This window comes from Arachis ipaensis, chromosome B06 (assembly GCF_000816755.2).
Source record: "Arachis ipaensis cultivar K30076 chromosome B06, Araip1.1, whole genome shotgun sequence".
Taxonomy (NCBI): domain Eukaryota; kingdom Viridiplantae; phylum Streptophyta; class Magnoliopsida; order Fabales; family Fabaceae; genus Arachis; species Arachis ipaensis.
In genome coordinates, this window is record NC_029790.2 from 67250375 (window position 1) to 67269058 (window position 18684).

Sequence of the window (18684 nt, forward strand, 5' to 3'; positions counted from 1 at the left end):
CTTTCTTCATGAGCAATTAGACCAAGGAATTGGCTATTGATGAAGATCTAAGAGATTGAGTCACCAAGGGATTTGGGCTCAATCAATCATGATTGCCAAGAGGTCAATGAGTTGCATGATTGAAGAGGATATAAGCTAGATTTGATCCACAGAGACAACATCTCCTGATCTCAATGAATTTCCCCATTCTTATCTATCCATTTCTTTATAGCTTAATTATACATTCAAGTCAATTATGATTCTGCACTTTACATTCTGCCATTTCCATTTCTGCATTTTATTGCTTTTCTCTATATTCTAGCCATTTACATTTATGTCATTCACAATTCTGCACTTCACAATCATATTGATCCACTTGACTAATTCATCAATTAATTAAAACTGCTTGAATTTTCCAATCTCTATGGATACAATCCCACTCCACTGTGGGTTATTACTTGACGATAATTTTAGTGCGCTTGCCAAAAGAACTAATTCACCAATTTTTGAATGGGGTGTGAATTGGATTCAGCAAATTTTATGGTGCCGTTGTCGGAGATTGGCTTAAATTTGACAGTGATTAAATTGATTGGAGAGCTAGATTAAGCAATTTAAATTCCTTGTTATTTTATTTTCTTTTATTTAGCACCTTTTATTTTTTTTGCTTTCCACTCTGAGTTCTATTTCTTTCTTCTTGATTATTTTTATTCATCATCCATATTTCCACTCTTCTAACTGTTCGATTAATTACATCAACAAAGCTAATCACTAATCTCAACAAGGTTTTCCCTACTGCACTTGTTCCCTGCTGGTTATTTGCCAATTGTATGACAGGTAGAAGATGAGAGACTTCATCTCCCTTTGATAGTGAAGTTGAGAGGACCCTCCTTAGGCGAAGAAAGGAAGCAAGAGGCAAAGGCATAATTGTTGAGGAAATAGTAGAGGAAAATCTAGAAACCACCATGGAAGAAGAAGCACATAACCATGTTGAAGAAGAAGTTGGCAATCATACTAGGCAAGAAAGGAGAGTCTTAGGCTCCTATATCAACCCAAACCCAGGAAATTGTGGCAGCAGCATCCTAAAGCCAATAATTCATGCCAATAATTTTGAGCTGAAGCCTAAGCTCATCACACTTGTTCAGAATAATTACTCATATGGAGGAACTGCCCAAGAAGACCCTAATCAACATCTCAACATATTCTTGAGGATATGTGATACTGTAAAGTCCAACGGGGTACACCCTGAAATCTACAAACTACTCTTGTTCCCTTTCTCACTCAGAGATAAAGCAGCAAAGTGGTTAGAATCATTCCCCAAGAAGAGCCTAACTACATGGGAGGAGGTCGTGAACAGATTCCTTACAAGATTTTACCTTCCACAAAGAATCAACAAGCTGAGAGCTGAGGTGCAAACCTTCGGACAACAAGATGGGGAAACACTCTATGAAGCATGGGAGAGATTCAAAGATCTGACAAGAAGATGCCCACCAGAAATGTTCAATGAGTGGGTACAACTACATATCTTTTATGAAGGGCTATCCTATGAATCAAAGAAGGCCGTGGATCATTCTTCAGGAGGCTCACTCAAAAAAAAAGAAAACCATTGAAGAGGCCATAGATGTCACTGAGTCTGTAGCTGAAAATGAGTATTTCTATGCTTCAGAAAGGACTCAGAAGAAGGGAGTGCTAGAACTCAACTCTGTAGATTCTTTGTTAGCTCAGAACAAGGCAATTGTAGCCCAAATAGCAGCCTTAACCAAGAGGATGGAGGCCAATCAAGCCTCAGTCATTCAAGACCAAACTCCTCAACAAGAAGGGAATGCACCAGAATCTGAAGGTGACTGGGAACAAGCCAATTATGTGAATAATTCATCCAGACCACCATATGACCCACACTCTAAGACATACAACCCAGGTTGGAAGAACCACCCAAATTTTGGGTGGGAAAACCAACAAAACCACAACCAGGACCACAACAAACCTTATCCATCAAATCAGCATTCCACCCACAACCCCAACCATCAAACAGGGAACCATAGACCTTACCATAACTCAAAAAACACATCATACCATAGCAACCAACCCATACACAATAACCTCAATCAAGACACACCACCCTCAACTATGCAACCATGTGAAATCAAGAGCAACTTTGAGAGGATGGAGGCTGCAATAGCACAACTGTCATCACAGATTACAGGGGCAGTCTCCACCCTCATGGACAGAAAAGCACAAACTGAAAGAAGGATTGACGCTAATCAAGAAGAATATAGGTCAAATCTAAAAAATCAAGGCAAAGCAATCTCAAAGTTGAAAGCACAAGTGGGGATTTTATCCAAGCAAATCCTACTCCCCACACACACATTTCCCAGTGATACCATGGCTAACCCAAGAGGAGAATGCAAGGTCGTTACACTAAGAAGTGGGAAGGTTGTGGAGGAAGGAACCCCAAGCAAAGACAACCATGAAGAAGTTGCAGAAAAGCATGGAAATAAGGATGAAGAAGAGATCCCTGCTCCACCTCAACCAAAACCAGTCTTGAAGCTTTATGTGCCAAAAGCACCATACCCACAAAGACTGGGAAAAGGTGGGAAAGACGGCCAATTCTCTAAGTTCCTAGAGATCTTCAAGAAGCTCCAAATCAACATACCATTTGCTGAGGCATTAGAACAAATGCCACTCTATGCCAAATTTTTGAAGGAGCTTATAACAAGAAAGATGAACTGGGAGGCAAAAGATACCATAGTATTGGCCGAGGAATGCAGCGCTATCATACAGAAGAAGCTTCCTCAAAAGTTGAAAGACCCAGAGAGTTTTTAAATCCCCTGCATTATAGGGATATCACTATTGAGAAAGCTTTGTATGACTTAGGGGCTAGCATAAATTTCATGTCCCTAACCATGATGAGAAAGATGAAGATTGAGGAAGCTGATGACTTGCATCATCTACCCTTCTTTCTTGCATAAAGAAGACCATAAAAGAGCATAAATCTCATTTGATCAGTACAATTCATGCATTATTTGATGAATATTATGGTACACTACTTTGAGATGAGTTGTGCTGAATTTCAGATGAGAAAAGCATCAAAAAATGGGTAGAAGACAAACAAGAAGCTGGGCGTGTGAAACTGGCATGCCACTTGAAGCAAACGCCACAAAAATGCACTGGCGTGGCACGCCAGGAGCTGGGCATGGCACGCCAGTACTAAAGTCCAGAGAAGAAGTTCAAGCATGCATGTGGGCGTGGCACGCCAGAGACTGGGCATGGCACGCTAATACAAAATCCTAGAGAGCTACAATTGAGGACACAAAAGGGGCGTCGCACCCCAAGCTGGGCGTGGCACGCCTGGCCAATCAATTACTATGGGCGTGCCACTTGAGCAAAAAGGCGTGGCATGCCAACTCACCATTCCAAGAAGAACCTTCACTATGGCGTGCCACTTGGTGTCGAAGGCGTGGCACGCCAGCCCCAAGAAGTCACTTGGACGTGCCACTTGAGAACCCATGTGTGGCACGCCAAGCTTGAAGAGTTCACAAATCCATGGGCGTACCACTTGAGCAGCATAGTGTGGCATGCTGGTACAACAATCCAGAGAAGGGGCTAAAGGCAATTGAAGACTGGGCGTGCCACTTGAGCAACCAAGCGTGGCACGCCAATGCACAAAGGACCAAAAGCAAGGACTGGGCGTGCCACTTGAGTTCGAAGGCGTGGCACGCCAACCTTAGCATTTCCCTATGGCGTGCCACTTGAAGACTGAGGCGTGGCATGCCAACTACTGGAACCAAGACAAGATCATGGGCGTGGCACGCTGGTATAAGTTTCCAGAGAGGATGAAGGAGGCCAATTACATGGGGCGTGCCACTTGGTATCGAAGGCGTGGCACGCCACTCACCATTCTTCAATTGGGCGTGCCACTTGAGTAACCAGGCGTGGCATGCCAGTGTCATTCAAAGCGAAGCATTGGGGTGTGCCACTTAAGTTCGTGGCGTGGCATGCCAAACAGAGGAACTACTCACTCACAAAAGGGGCGTGGCACGCCAGACCCTGGGCGTGCCACGCTAGTTCAACATTCCAGAGAAGCCTAGCCAAGCATAAAGCAAGGGCGTGGCATGCCAGACCTTGGGCGTGGCATGCCAGTACAAGTTTCCAGAGGCAAAGATAAGTGAGAAAGGCAAGGGGCGTGCCACTTGAGTTCGAAGGCGTGGCACGCCAATACAAGAAATCCACTATGGCGTGCCACTTGAGTTCGAAGGCGTGGCACGCCAAGATTGAGAGAGGGACGAGCATGCCACTTGAAGGATTAGGCGTGGCACACCAAGCTGGAAGTGAAGGGCACGTGACACGCCAGAAAAGTGCCAGCCACACGCCAGTTGAGAAGTCATGCTTATTGAATGTTCTCTTTTCCCTCTAAAATGTAATTTTCCTTTTTCACTTTTGTAATTCTTTTATTTTACTAGGAGTAGTATAAATACCCCCAAGGAGTACTGAAGAAGGGGGTTAAGCAGTCAGTTTTAGATCCATTTTTACACTTCACTTTTGAGTACTTTTTGAGCTATGAGTACCTAACTTCCCCCTCATTGAGAGAGGGAGCTCTGTTGTACTTGATGGATTGATAGTAGTGAAATTCTTCTTCTCTTCATCTTATCTTTGATTTGCTAGAAGGAATTTCGTTCTTAATGCTTAGTATTCAATTATCTTGGGAAAGAGATTGAATGCAATTGGGTTTCATGGGAACCTTGGGAAAGGAAACATGAAACCATGCTTGAAATCCCTTCTAACACTAGAGTAGAATCTGGGTTTTGGTGTTTGGATATGTGACATATAATCCTCCCTCTACTTGGACCTATAATGGTGTGTGGTATAATCAAGGACCAAGCATATCTCTCTTCATGAACAATTAGACCAAGGAATTGGCTATTGATCAAGATCTGAGAGATTGAGTCACCAAGGGATTGGGGCTCAATCAATCATGATTGCCAAGAGGTCAATGAGTTGCATGATTGAAGAGTATATAAGCTAGATTTGATCCAAAGAGACAACACCTCCCAATCTCAATGAATTTCCCCATTCTTATCTATCCTTTTCTTTACAGCTTATTTTTACATTCAGCAATTCCCCATTCCCATTTACATTTAAGTCATTTATGATTTTGCCCTTTACTTTCTACCAGTTATATTTCTGCACTTTATTGCTTTTCTTTATATTCTAGTCATTTACATTTATGTTATTTACAATTCTGCACTCTACAATCATATTGATCCGCTTGACTAATTCATCAATTGATTAAAACTGCTCGAATTTGCCAATCTCTGTGGATACGATCCCACTCCACTGTGGGTTATTACTTGACGATAATTTTGGTACGCTTGCCAAAAGGACTAATTCACAAATTTTGAATGGGGTGTGAATTCGACTCATCAGAAGCGAAGCCAACAAGAATGGCACTCCAATTGGCTGACAGAACATTTAAGTTTCCACATGGGGTGGTGGAAGACTTGCTAGTGAAGGTGGGAGAATTCATTTTCCCTGCTGATTTCATTGTGCTGGATATGAAAGAAGAGGCCAACACGTCAATTATCCTAGGAAGACCATTTCTAGCTACTGCTAGAGCCATCATTGATGTGCAAAAAGGGAAACTAGTCTTGAGTTTGTATGAGGAGAAAATGGTCTTCAATGTCTTTAAAGCAATGAGTTACCCAAAAGAATCCATAGGAGAATGCATGCTAATAGACACCATGGAACAAATAGTTCAAGGAGTCTTGGAAGAAAAACAATGTGGAGGAACCATTGAGCTGGAACAAGCACCAGATAGAGAACCACCACAAGCAACCATGAGAAATTCAATCATGCCAATCACCACAGACAACAAAGATGCAGAGGCACCAAAATTAGAGTTGAAAACCTTTCTACCTAGTTTGAAATATGCATATCTGGGTGCCAAAAACACTCACCTAGTAATCATAAATTCAAGTCTGAGCAAAGAACAAGAGGAGGAGCTTATCCAAGTGTTGAGGCAACATAAGGATGCCATAGGCTGGACACTTGCAGATTTAAAAGGGATCAGTCCTTCAATGTGTATGCATAAAATCTTACTTGAAGAAGATGCCAAACCTTCAAGACAACAACAAAGGAGGCTGAACCCAACTATGAATGAAGTGGTTCAGAAAGAAGTGTTGAAATTGTGGCAAGCAGGGGTGATCTACCCCATCTTAGATAGCCCTTGTGTAAGCCCGGTGTAAGTAGTCCCTAAGAAGGGAGGGATCACTGTTGTGGCAAATGAGAAGAATGAATTGATACCCACAAGGACAGTGACCGGATGGCGTATGTACATTGACTACCGGAAACTTAATGAAGCCACCTGGAAGGATCACTTTCCCCTACCTTTCATGGTCCAGATGCTTGAAAGATTGGCAGGACATGAGTATTATTGCTTCCTGGATGGGTATTCGGGCTACAATCAAATTGTTGTAAACCCCATGGATCAGGAAAAAACTTCATTTACTTGTCCATATGGTGTCTTTGCTTATAGGAGAATGCCCTTTGGATTATACAATGCACCTGCAACATTCCAAAGGTGCATGCTCTCCATTTTTTCAGACATGATTGAGAAGTTCATAGAATTATTCATGGACAACTTTTCTGTGTTTGGGAACTCATATTCTAATTGCATATGCCATCTTGCTCTTGTGCTAAAAAGGTGTCAAGAAACCAACCTGGTTTTAAACTGGGAGAAGTGCCATTTTATGGTAACTGAAGGGGTGGTTCTTGGTCACAAGATTTCATAAGATGGTAGAGAAGTGGACAACGCAAAATTGCAAGTAATTGAAAAATTACCTCCACCTTGCAATGTCAAAGCAATCTGAAGTTTTTTGGGACACGCTGGGTTCTATAGGAGGTTTATCAAAGATTTTTCAAAGATTGCAAAACCCTTTAGCAACCTACTTGTCTCAAATACTCCCTTTGTTTTTGATAGAGAGTGCATGGTAGCCTTTGATGAACTTAAGAAGAAACTCTCCTTTGCACCTATTATAGCACCACCAAGCTGGGATCTTCCCTTTGAACTAATGTGTGATGCATCTGATTTTGCTGTTGGTGCTGTTCTAGGACAGAGGAAAGACAAGCCAGTACATGTTATTTACTATGCTAGTAAGGTCCTTAATGAGAATCAAAGGAACTATACCACCACGGAGAAAGAACTTTTAGCCATAGTTTTTGCTTTTGATAAGTTTAGATCATATCTTATTGGCTCAAAAGTAATTGTGTTCACTGATCATGCAGCACTCAAATACTTGCTTACCAAACTGATGAGTATTTTGGTGAAAAATAAATTTCCACCAAAACACACAAATCTAACCGGCAAGTGTACCGGGTCGCATCAAGTAATAATAACTCACATGAGTGAGGTCGATCCCACAGGGATTGAAGGATTGAGCAATTTTAGTTTAGTGGTTGATTTAGTCAAGCGAATCAAGTATTGGTTGAGTGTTTGTGATTAACAGTAACTAAATTGCATGAAATGTAATTGGGAAAGGGAAAATTGCAGTAAACTAAAGAGCAGGAAAATAAAGAAACTGAATCTTAAAGAGCATGTAAAATAAAGTGCAGAAACTTAACTTGCAAGGAATATAAATGACTAAAACTTAAAGTGCAAGAAATGTAAATTGCTTGAATTGTAAAAGGGATTGGGACGTGGACTTGCAGGAATTAAACAAGAACAATTAAAGTGCATTAAACATAAAAGAGAAATTTGACTTGCAGTGAAGCAAATCTTAACAGAGAAGTAAAATGACTTGAAGAATTTAAAAACAGGAAAGCAATGCTTAAGTTGCAGCAAATTAAAAGAGGTTGAAAATCTCAGGAGTGGAAGAGACTAGATAACAAGTCTAGATCTCAAATCCTTCCTTGATCCAACAAGAGCAATTGCAAAAGAAGTAAAGAAAAGTAAATTGCAGAAACAAAGTAGATGAAGAAGCAGTAAACAGAAATTCAAATTCAATTATGCAGAAAGAAAATAAACAAGGGATCTCAAGGTGAGATTGAAACAGAATTTCTTCAATTCTCTACCAAAGATCCAAAGCAAGAAAATTAAAGAGTGTTCAAGCAAGAACCAAGAAGAAGAGAGATCAATTCTCCTCCCAAGTTCTCTGAAATTACCAACTCAAAGCAAACTTTTTAGAGTAAGCTTTCAGCCAACATTCCCGCCCCAGTTGGTTCAAGATGCTAGGTGTTGAAACACCCCTATGGGCTTACTTGCTCAAGCCTCTCCTTAGCACACACACATCACAGGCATTTAGCTTGTTTTGTTCATCTCTGTTTGTTCTTTGGAAATTGATGCCCAGCACCTCTTTGGGTTACTAAATGCTTTGTCTCAAAGTAGCTCTTGATGGTGGACTTTCGGTTGGCAATCCCGGATTAGTTAACCCAAGTTACCGGGTGATGAAGCATCCCTTAGAACCTAGTTATCCAAGCTTATCTTTGTACAAGAACATCACAGGCATTTATCCAAATTTGCAGCCATTGGTGCCCAGCCTTGTGTATTTCTTTTTGCTTCTTTCTTTTGCATTTTTCTCTTTCATTTTGGACCTTTTTCATTTGTCAAGTCTCATGAAATGTAACTCAAGTTTATATCACAAAGTCATGCCAGCATTCAGCCTTATTTATAAATCACCTAATGAACCAGCACATACCACCACATAATCTTATTTTGTCTTATATCATACCAGACTTTTACTCTTTCTCTATTTCACAGTTATTTTTCTTTTATTCAAGCATGAGGAACAAAGCATATAATTCAAGTAAGATGAAAGTGAATCAAGCACTTAGACTAGTAAGCCATAACAGCATGAAAACAAACAAACTTGCAGACAGTAAATGAATCTAGAAAGATACTAATCAACAGGGGACATTTGCACTTTCAATTAACATATTTGAACTAGAATCAGTCAGAGAACAATATAACCTCTTGGAGTCTGTTTGTTTCATCTGTGTCATCATCATTGTTGGGTTCCATGTCCTTCCTCTGTCCATGATGATGTACCTTTTCCTCCAAGAGATTGAATGACTTCCTACAAAAGATATTGAAAGTTGCTTGTTCCCCAAGCACTTGAGAGGCAGTTAACATGCATGTATGCTTGTGATTCTATGAACCTAAGTTGGTGTGGGAACACCAAACTTAGTTCCTTGCCTACTTCTATATATAGCAGAATAAATACATGCATGAAACATCAAGTACTTTTATTAAGGAGATAAACTATGGACTAGAAAACAAACTATGAACTAGAAAACAACTAAAAACTAGAAACATGACAATTGTTAAGCAGTTTCTCTGATGGTTTAGAGCCAATACTGATCACGTTGAGGGTGCAATATGTTCTTAATGAAATTTTTGGTGGAACACCAAACTTAGCATCCAACATTCACCCCTTAATTATTTTGGTGTGCAACACCAAACTTAGCTCTTTGCAATACTGAGAAATCTACTCAACTCTTTTATTAAATTATCTATGAAGAGAAAATTACCTCAGGTTGGGTTGCCTCCCAACAAGCGCTTCTTTATTGTCACTAGCTTGACATGTTGTTCTTCACTTTCTTCCTCTTCTTCCAGTTGGTTAAGAGGAATGACCTCAAGGGGGGGGGGAATGCTTCAGCTGTTGTCCCCTTTCTTATTCTCTTCTCAGTAAGCCTCCTTTTGTACATAGCTTGATTGAGCTTGCTTGCTAGTTCAGGGGAAGGATTGTTTGCAGTTGACCTTCTCTTGAATGTTGTCCTTTGTAGCTTGGTCACAATCCTCTTCTCGGTGCTTTTGTTAATTGCCTTCACTTCCTTGAGTCCAAGTTTTGGTGGTTGTGTGGTTGTTGGAGTGATTTCTTCATTAAGAGTTTCTTGCATTGGAGGTTCCATGGGCTTTTCCTCTTTGCACTTCTCTGCTTCAGTTGAGTGTGACTTCTCTTGAGTATCTTTCTCTATTTCTTCTTCATGATTTTCCACTAATTCCTTTGGGAGTGAAGTTTCAGGTTCCTCTATCACCTCAATTAGCTTCTGTGAATATGAAGCCACATGTTCAAATGCCTCCACAACCTCCTTTTCTATTGAAATTTTACTTGACACAAAGGCTTCCTCATCTTGCTTTTCCACTTCCTCACTCACAAATTGGTCTTCATCCTTACTGTTTGATGGTTCTAAGTTCCTCTTTGTTTGCTCTAAGGGCCCATTCATCTTCTTGAGGATGGTTTCTTTCCAGGATTGGGGTTGTGTGTATCTTTCCACGAGTTTTCTATGTATTTCAATGGATTGGCATTGGCTTTCTAAGGGTTCTTTGGACCATTGAAAGTAATCCTCAACTGCTAATTCAAGAGATGAAGGTTGAGCATTTGCTCAAATTGTTGTTGAATTTGATGCTGCATCATTTTGTTTTGAGCTAAGATTGAATCCACTCCGTCCAACTCCATTACTCCTCTCCTTTGTGATGGTTGGCGTTGTCTTTGATGAGCAAAGAAGTATTGGTTGTTAGCCACCATGTCAATGAGATTTTGGGCTTCCTCTGCAGTTTTCATTAGTTGCAACGATCCTCCAGCTGAATGGTCAAGTGATTCTTGAGCCTTTAGAGTGAGTCCTTCATAGAAGTTCTGTAGCTTGTCCCACTCAGTGAACATTTCTGGTGGACATTTCCTCAGCAGAGCCTTGTATCTCTCCCATGCTTCATACAGATTTTCAGCATCCATTTGTGTGAATGTCTGCACCTCAGTCTTTAACCGGATGATCCTTTGAGGGGGATAAAACTTGGCAAGAAACTTGCTCACCAAGTCATCCCAAGTGTTAATGCTTTCCTTCGGGAATGTTTCTAGCCATTGAGTGGCCTTGTCCCTGAGAGAGAATGGGAATAACAACAGCTTGTATATGTCAGGGTGCACTCCATTGCTTTTAACTGTGTCACAGATCCTCAAGAAAGTGGATAAATGTTGGTTCGGATCCTCCAATGGTCCTCCTCCAAAAGAGCAGTTGTTTTGGACCAATGTGATGAGTTGTGGCTTCAGTTCAAAGTTATTTGCATTGACATTAGGGGTGAGAATGCTGCTTCCACAATGTCTAGCATTTGCAAAAGTATAGGAAGCCAATACTCTCCTCTGTTGTGGTGGATTATTAACTCCTTCTCCTGGATTAGATGTATCTCCTTCCATCTCGTGGAATTCTTCGTCTGATTCTTCTTCTCCAACAATACTTTTCCCTCTTTCAGCTCTTCTCAATCTCCTTAGAGTTCTTTGGTCAGAAAACATGAAAACATGAACAACTCTCCCTGTACCTGACATACAAACAACATAACAGGGAACACAACCAGTGATACTTCAATCTATTGCTAGAATGAAGTTTTAGTTAGCTTAAGCAAAAATTCAAACAGTTAGTGTGTTAGTCAAAGACTTAAAGAATAGAAGGGAAAAAGTGCTTGATCTAGATTACCACCTCACTTAATCATTGTCAATCTAATCAATCCCCGGCAACGGCGCCAAAAACTTGATGAGTATTTTGGTGAAAAATAAATTTCCACCAAAACACACAAATCTAACCGGCAAGAGTACCGGGTCGCATCAAGTAATAATAACTCACATGAGTGAGGTCGATCCCACAGGGATTGAAGGATTGAGCAATTTTAGTTTAGTGGTTGATTTAGTCAAGCGAATCAAGTATTGGTTGAGTGTTTGTGATTAACAGAAACTAAATTGCATGAAATGTAATTGGGAAAGGGAAAATTGCAGTAAACTAAAGAGCAGGAAAATAAAGAAACTGAATCTTAAAGAGCATGTAAAATAAAGTGCAGAAACTTAACTTGCAAGGAATATAAATGACTGAAACTTAAAGTGTAAGAAATGTAAATTGCTTGAATTATCTTTGATCCAACAAGAGCAATTGCAGAAGAAGTAAAGAAAAATAAATTGCAGAAGTAAATTGCAAAAGAGTAGAAGATAAAGCAGTAAACAGAAATTGAAATTCAATTATGCAGAAAAGTAAATAAGAGATTTCAAGGTGAGATTGAAACAGAAGTTCTTCAATTCTTCACCCAAGATCCAAAGCAAGAAAATAAAAGAGTGCTCAAGCAAGAACCAAGAAGGAGAGAGATCAATTCTCCTCCCAAGTTCTCTGAAATTACCAACTCAAAGCAAAAATTTCAAAATTAAAATGAAAGCTAAAAAGGAAAATTCAAAGTAAAGTCTCCCCCCCTAATTACATCAATCTAACTCCTATTTATACACTTTCTATTCTTGGATTTTGGAATTTGGATGGGCTTTTGATTTGGTGAAGAAATGAATTAAGTTGGAGTTTTAATTCAATTTTTTAGCCCAATATTTCACCTCCCAAGGGTAAGCTCAGTTGGAAAAACCAACTGAGCACTCAAGTGTGCTGCCCGTGTCAAGTGTGCACTAGACTTGCTCCTTGTTGCGTGTCATGGTGCGCATCAAAGCCCCCCTTGGTGTGAAAAATTGTGCTTGGCCGTGTCAAATTATGGGGAGAAGGGGATATAGTGCTCAGTTGGAAAAACCAACTGAGCTCCCCTTGTGTAGCGCTTAGCTTCGGCCTCAAGGTCCCAGGTTTAACACTTGGTGGGGGAAGTCTTGGAGCTAATTTCCTTGGATGAGTGGGCGCTCCTCCCTTGTGTTTCCAAGAGCTCCCTGGTTCGAACCTTGGCCCAAGCATTTTAGCTATTTCTTCTTGATTTTCCTTGCAAGGTGAATAGCGCTCCTTCCTTATGTTTCAAGGAGTTCCCAGGTTCAAACCTTGGCCAATGCATCTTGTGTTATTTTCCTTGCAAGCTTGGTGGTGAGTGGTTCTAAGTTCAAACCATGGAGGAGGCATTTTGGCCATTTTCTTCTCTTTTCCTTGCAAGGAGCGTTCCTTGCCTCCCCTTGGTCCTTGGTTCGAAACTTGGTTGCTTCCTCCCTTGGGATTTCATCTTGAATTAATTTGGAGAGGTCCCCGATAAAGCTCACTTAGTGAACTGAGCTTTATGTTGTTTCTTTGCTTTCTTTAGTGCTCAGTTCACTAAGTTAACTGAGCTTTGTGCCTTGCTTCCTCTTTTTGCTTCTTTCATATACCCTTTTTTAATAGTCTTTTCCTTCATTTTCATTTGGTTTTATACACTTTCTTGTACTCTAAGTAAGTAATTTGGAATGGAATTGCATTACTTCTCTTAATCAAACAACCACCATATAATTGATACTAAATCATGAGGTTTAGGCCAAATTTAATTGCATTTTTATGATTTGTAAACCTTGTGAATTTGGTGATACTTTGATTGGTTGTTTTGATTAATTGTAGGTGAAGAAAAGAAGAAAAGAAGAAAGCGTGGCCTAAGAAGTGTGGCTCAAAGAAGAAAAAGTTGGCCAAGAAAAGAGGAAGTGTGGTGCAACAAAACCATGAAGCTCCCTCCAAAGCTCACTAAGTGAGTGCTACACTTATCCTCAAGGGACCAAGGCATAAAGCTCAGCTCACTTTGTGAGCTGAGCACAACATGAAGGCAAAAAAATAAGGAAAAGAAGACCAAGCTCAGCTCACAAAGTGAGCATTATCGAGAGCGCTAAGGAAGAAATTCAAAGAAAAATGATTTGCAAATGCATGCTCCAAGGCTTGAACCCATGACCCAAGGGAGAGTGTGGAGCGCTCCTTGCAAGGAAAATAAGCCAAAATTGGCCAAAATGCTACCAGCAAGTCTCGAACACGGAGGCTTCAGCAAGGAAGGTGCACTCCCAGCACCACTGGAGCGCTACCTTGAAAGATGTCCAAGACTTGGCACGCGAAATATTTTAAGGGATCAAGGCGCACAATTTGGCACTAGCGCTCAGCTCACAAAGTGAGCTGAGCTTTGGCACTTAGTGTGAGGAATGGTAGCGTGCGTGTTGCTGGGTGCATCAGGGGAGAACTCAGCTCACTTTGTGAGCTGAGCGCTAGTGCCAAATTGTGCGCCTTGATCCCTTAAAATATTTCGCGTGCCAAGTCTTAGACATCTTTCAAGGTAGCGCTCTAGTGGTGCTGGGAGTGCACCTTCCTTGCTGAAGCCTCCGTGTTCGAGACTTGCTAGTAGCATTTTGGCCAATTTTGGCTTATTTTCCTTGCAAGGAGCGCTCCACACTCTCCCTTGGGTCATGGGTTCAAGCCTTGGAGCATGCATTTGCAAATCATTTTTCTTTGAATTTCTTCCTTAGCGCTCCACACTCTCCCTTGGGTCATGGGTTCAAGCCTTGGAGCATGCATTTGCAAATCATTTTTCTTTGAATTTCTTCCTTAGCGCTCTCGATAATGCTCACTTTGTGAGCTGAGCTTGGTCTTCTTTTCCTTATTTTTTTGCCTTCATGTTGTGCTCAGCTCACAAAGTGAGCTGAGCTTTATGCCTTGGTCCCTTGAGGATAAGTGTAGCGCTCACTTAGTGAGCTTTGGAGGGAGCTTCATGGTTTTGTTGCACCACACTTCCTCTTTTCTTGGCCAACTTTTTCTTCTTTGAGCCATACTTCTTAGGCCACGCTTTCTTCTTTTCTTCTTTTCTTCACCTACAATTAATCAAAACAACCAATCAAAGTATCACCAAATTCACAAGGTTTACAAATCATAAAAATGCAATTAAATTTGGCCTAAACCTCATGATTTAGTATCAATTATATGGTGGTTGTTTGATTAAGAGAAGTAATGCAATTCCATTCCAAATTACTTACTTAGAGTACAAGAAAGTGTATAAAACCAAATGAAAATAAAGAAAAAGACTATTAAAAAGGGTATATGATGACTTGTCATCACAAACAAGAATCTAAGCCCAGACTAATAAGATGTATTCTGCTGCTCCAATAATTTGATATTGAGATTAAGGATAGGAGCGGAGTAGAGAACAAGGTAGTTGACCACCTCTCAAGGATCCCACAAAAAGAAAAAATGCATCAAGTAGCAGTAAATGAAAGCTTTCCTGATGAACAATTGATGATGATTCGAGTAGCCCCTTGGTTTGCAGACATAGCTAACTTCAAGGCTATTGGGGAACTACCAACTAACATCAATAAGCACATGAGGAGGAAGCTAATCAAGGATGCCAAACACTACATCTGGAATGAGCCCTATTTGTTTAAAAAGTGTACTGATGGAATCCTAAGAAGGTGTATATCCCATGAAGAAGGGCAAGAAGTGTTATGGCAGTACCATGGATCTGCATATGGAGGTCACTTTACTGGAGAAAGAACAGCAGCAAAAGTGCTTCAATCTGGATTTTACTGGCCAACAATGTTTAAGGATGCCAAGGAAATGGTGTCAAGGTGTGATGAATGCCAAAGAGCTGGTAATCTAACCAATAGAAATGAGATGCCATAGCAATTCATACTAGAGCTGGAGCTATTTGATGTATGGGGGATTGACTTCATGGGACCCTTCCCAACCTCCTACTCAAATAGCCACATATTGGTGGCTGTTGATTATGTCTCAAGGTGTGTAGAAGCCATAGCCACTGCAACAAATGACAACAAAGTTGTGATAAGCTTATTGAGAAGGAATATCTTCAGCAGATTTGGAGTTCCCAGAGCTCTCATTAGTGATGGAGGGACACACTTCTGCAACAAACAACTCGAGACATTCCTTCTCAGATATAAATTCAAGCACAAAGTGGCAATTCCATACCACCCACAGACCAACGGGCAAGATGAAATTTCCAACAGAAAGCTAAAATGAATCCTTGAAAAAACTGTTGGAAGCTCAAGAAAGGATTGGTCTAAGAAGCTGGATGATGCACTATGGGCCTACAGAACAGCCTGTAAGACTCTCATTGGGATGTCTCCATACCAACTGGTATATGGTAAGGCTTGTCACTTGCCAATTGAACTTGAGCAAAGAGCATTTTGGGCTCTAAAAATGTTAAATTATGATGAGCAAGCTGCTGGAGAAAAGAGATTAATGCAACTCAATGAACCGGAGGAGTTTAGAAATCAAGCATATGAGAATGCAAAAATCTACAAAGAGAACACAAAAAGGTGGCATGACCAAGAGATAGCAAGAAGGGAGTTCACTAAAGGACAGAAGGTGCTACTCTACAACTCAAGACTCAAGTTCTTCCCTGGGAAACCTAGGTCTCGATGGTCAGCACCTTTCACCATACTGAAGGTGTTTCCCTATGGTCATGTAGAGCTCATGGAGGACAAGACTCAAAGAACTTTTACTATCAATGGCCATAGACTCAAACACTACTTGGAAGGCTCCTTAGAGGAGCAGAGAGTGAGCTACAAGCTCAGCTAAAGATGAAGGAATGTCAAGCTAATGATAATAAAGAAGCGCTAGTTGGGAGGCACCCCAACACTTTATCCTTTTTGATTTAATTGCATTTCTTAAAAGTAGTTTAAAATCTATTTCTTTAGATAGTTTAACTTTCAGTCTCACATTTGTGCTACATTACCATATTAGGATTAGATTACAATAGTAGGTTAGAAAGTTTGATATTAGCTTTGGTAGTTAGAATATTTTTTTACACTCTTCTATTTCTTTTTATTCTGGAATTGCAACTTGATGAAGGCATAACTAATGGTGAGTAAATGGGCTGAGAACTAGCTAAATTGCTAAGTTTGGTGTGGCCACTCACCCACTTAATCTAGGCTTACAACCAATTAGTAGCTTGATTTTGAAGAGTAAGCCCAGAGATTAAGTTTGGTGTGGCCACCACCAAGGATCATCTAGCAGCCCAAGTTACCCAAATTGAACACACTTAATGTTTTGGGCAAGATTATGAACGTGGCTTAATGAGTTCAGAGGAATTGGAATCTAAAGAAAATGAAAAGATTGGTATTATTCCATTCTTATGAACACATTAAATACACAATGATGGAACCAATTTATTAAGATGCCAAAGGATTAAGTTTGGTGTCCCAAGGGACACCCATCAGTTGCAATCCAAATTACTCTTGATGAGAAGAAATGTGAAGGGGTTCTTTTGTTATTACTAATGGGTTTCGGTTTCAATTTCAGGAGAGAGGAGGGGGCCCACATGGTGAACAACTCACAAAATATACTTGCACTTTGGAACTCAACACATGCAGAAGACACAATTAGATAAGAGTTGGCGCCTCTTCCCACGCTAGGCGCCACTCCCCAAGTGGGAAAACATTTAACCCTTTTTATTTCCCACCTTTCGAACCACACCATTTACCCCTTATAAAAGCCTCACCTCCCCAACTCCTTTCCCACTTCAGAACCCCAATCACACGCAAAAAGCATACACACACCCTTCACGTTCCTTTCTCTTTTCACCTTTTACTATCTCTCTCCCCCCTACTTTCTTTCTTCTTTTTCTTGATTGGGACAATCAAGTCTTAAGTTTGGTGTTGGAGCAAAACCTTATTTTGCTTGCTCTTTCTTGCAACCCCCATTTTTTCACAACCTCAAACACACTCTCTCAACCTAATGGCACCACCAAAAAGCTTAGGCTTAAAGAAAAGAAAAACCAAGGAACCAATCTCTAGACCCTCAAGATCTTTCAATGACTACAAGTTCCTCTCCGCATTCAACAAAAATCAATTCTATGATTGGGTGAGTGAGAGGGAGATCATTGATGCGGGCAGAAATTGGCGAATTAAAAATTGTTAATTTATGTACGTTGCAAGTATAGTTCTTAACTCGCCAGAAATCTGCCTATCAATTTAAAAAGGTGTCACAGAAAATTGAAATTAAAATACTGGGAGTATAAGTCCCAGGTCGTCTTCCAACGAGTTGCAGAAAAGTGTGCTATTTTATTAATCAGATGTTTTCAAAAAGGTTTGAGTTGAGTAAATAGGAAATTAAATTGGTGAATTTGAATAATGTAAATAAAATCCTTGACTGGGAGTTGGTTAGTCGGAATCCCTATTATTGTTGGAATACTCTCAAGATTAATTGACAATTAAAGGTTGTCTTGTTTAGTCATCCTTTACTAGGTAAGGGAAAGTTAAACAAGTTGGAATGCTACGTCTGTTCACAAGTTGCAATCCACTTAATTAAAAGAGATTGGTGTTAGTGACTAGAAAGCAATCCAACCATAAACCCAATTACAATCTTTCTTTTAAGCCTTCTAACTCAAGGGTTCCTTTCAATCAACTCCCCATCAAGTTAGGGAACTACTCGCTCATTGTGAATGTAAAATTCATAGCATATAAAAAGGAATTAAAGAAAGACATTGTAAATAAAAATCAAAATAGTCAATAAAAAATAAAAGTGATCCTTGTATTAAATAATCCTAAAAATATTCCAATGGTAAAATTAAACAAAGCAAAGAACATGGAAGAGTAAAGCTAAGTAAAGAAAACGAACTAGAATGACGAAGTCCTGATGAGGTAATATCTCTTCTCAGTGTTCCAATGCAAAAAAGTAAGAGAAAATTTAATCCTAAGAACTATGAATGTATGGAGAGAAAACCTAGAGGAGGAGTAAACTAGATCTAAAACTAAAACTGTGTAGAATGAATGTTGTTGTTGGTTTCTACATGTTCTCTGGCTCTAGTCTGCTGTTCTGGGCCGAAAACTGGGTCAAAATAGGATCCAAAATCGCCCCCAGCGAATTCTGCAAATTATGCAGATCGCGCATTGTAACAACCCTAGGTTTTGAAAATCAAATAATTAATTATTTGTGATTTATTTTACTTGTTGATAATTTTATTTTAAGAAAATTATTTTACTAAAGGTAATTAAATGGAGTTTCATAATAATTGAAGTTTAAATTAAT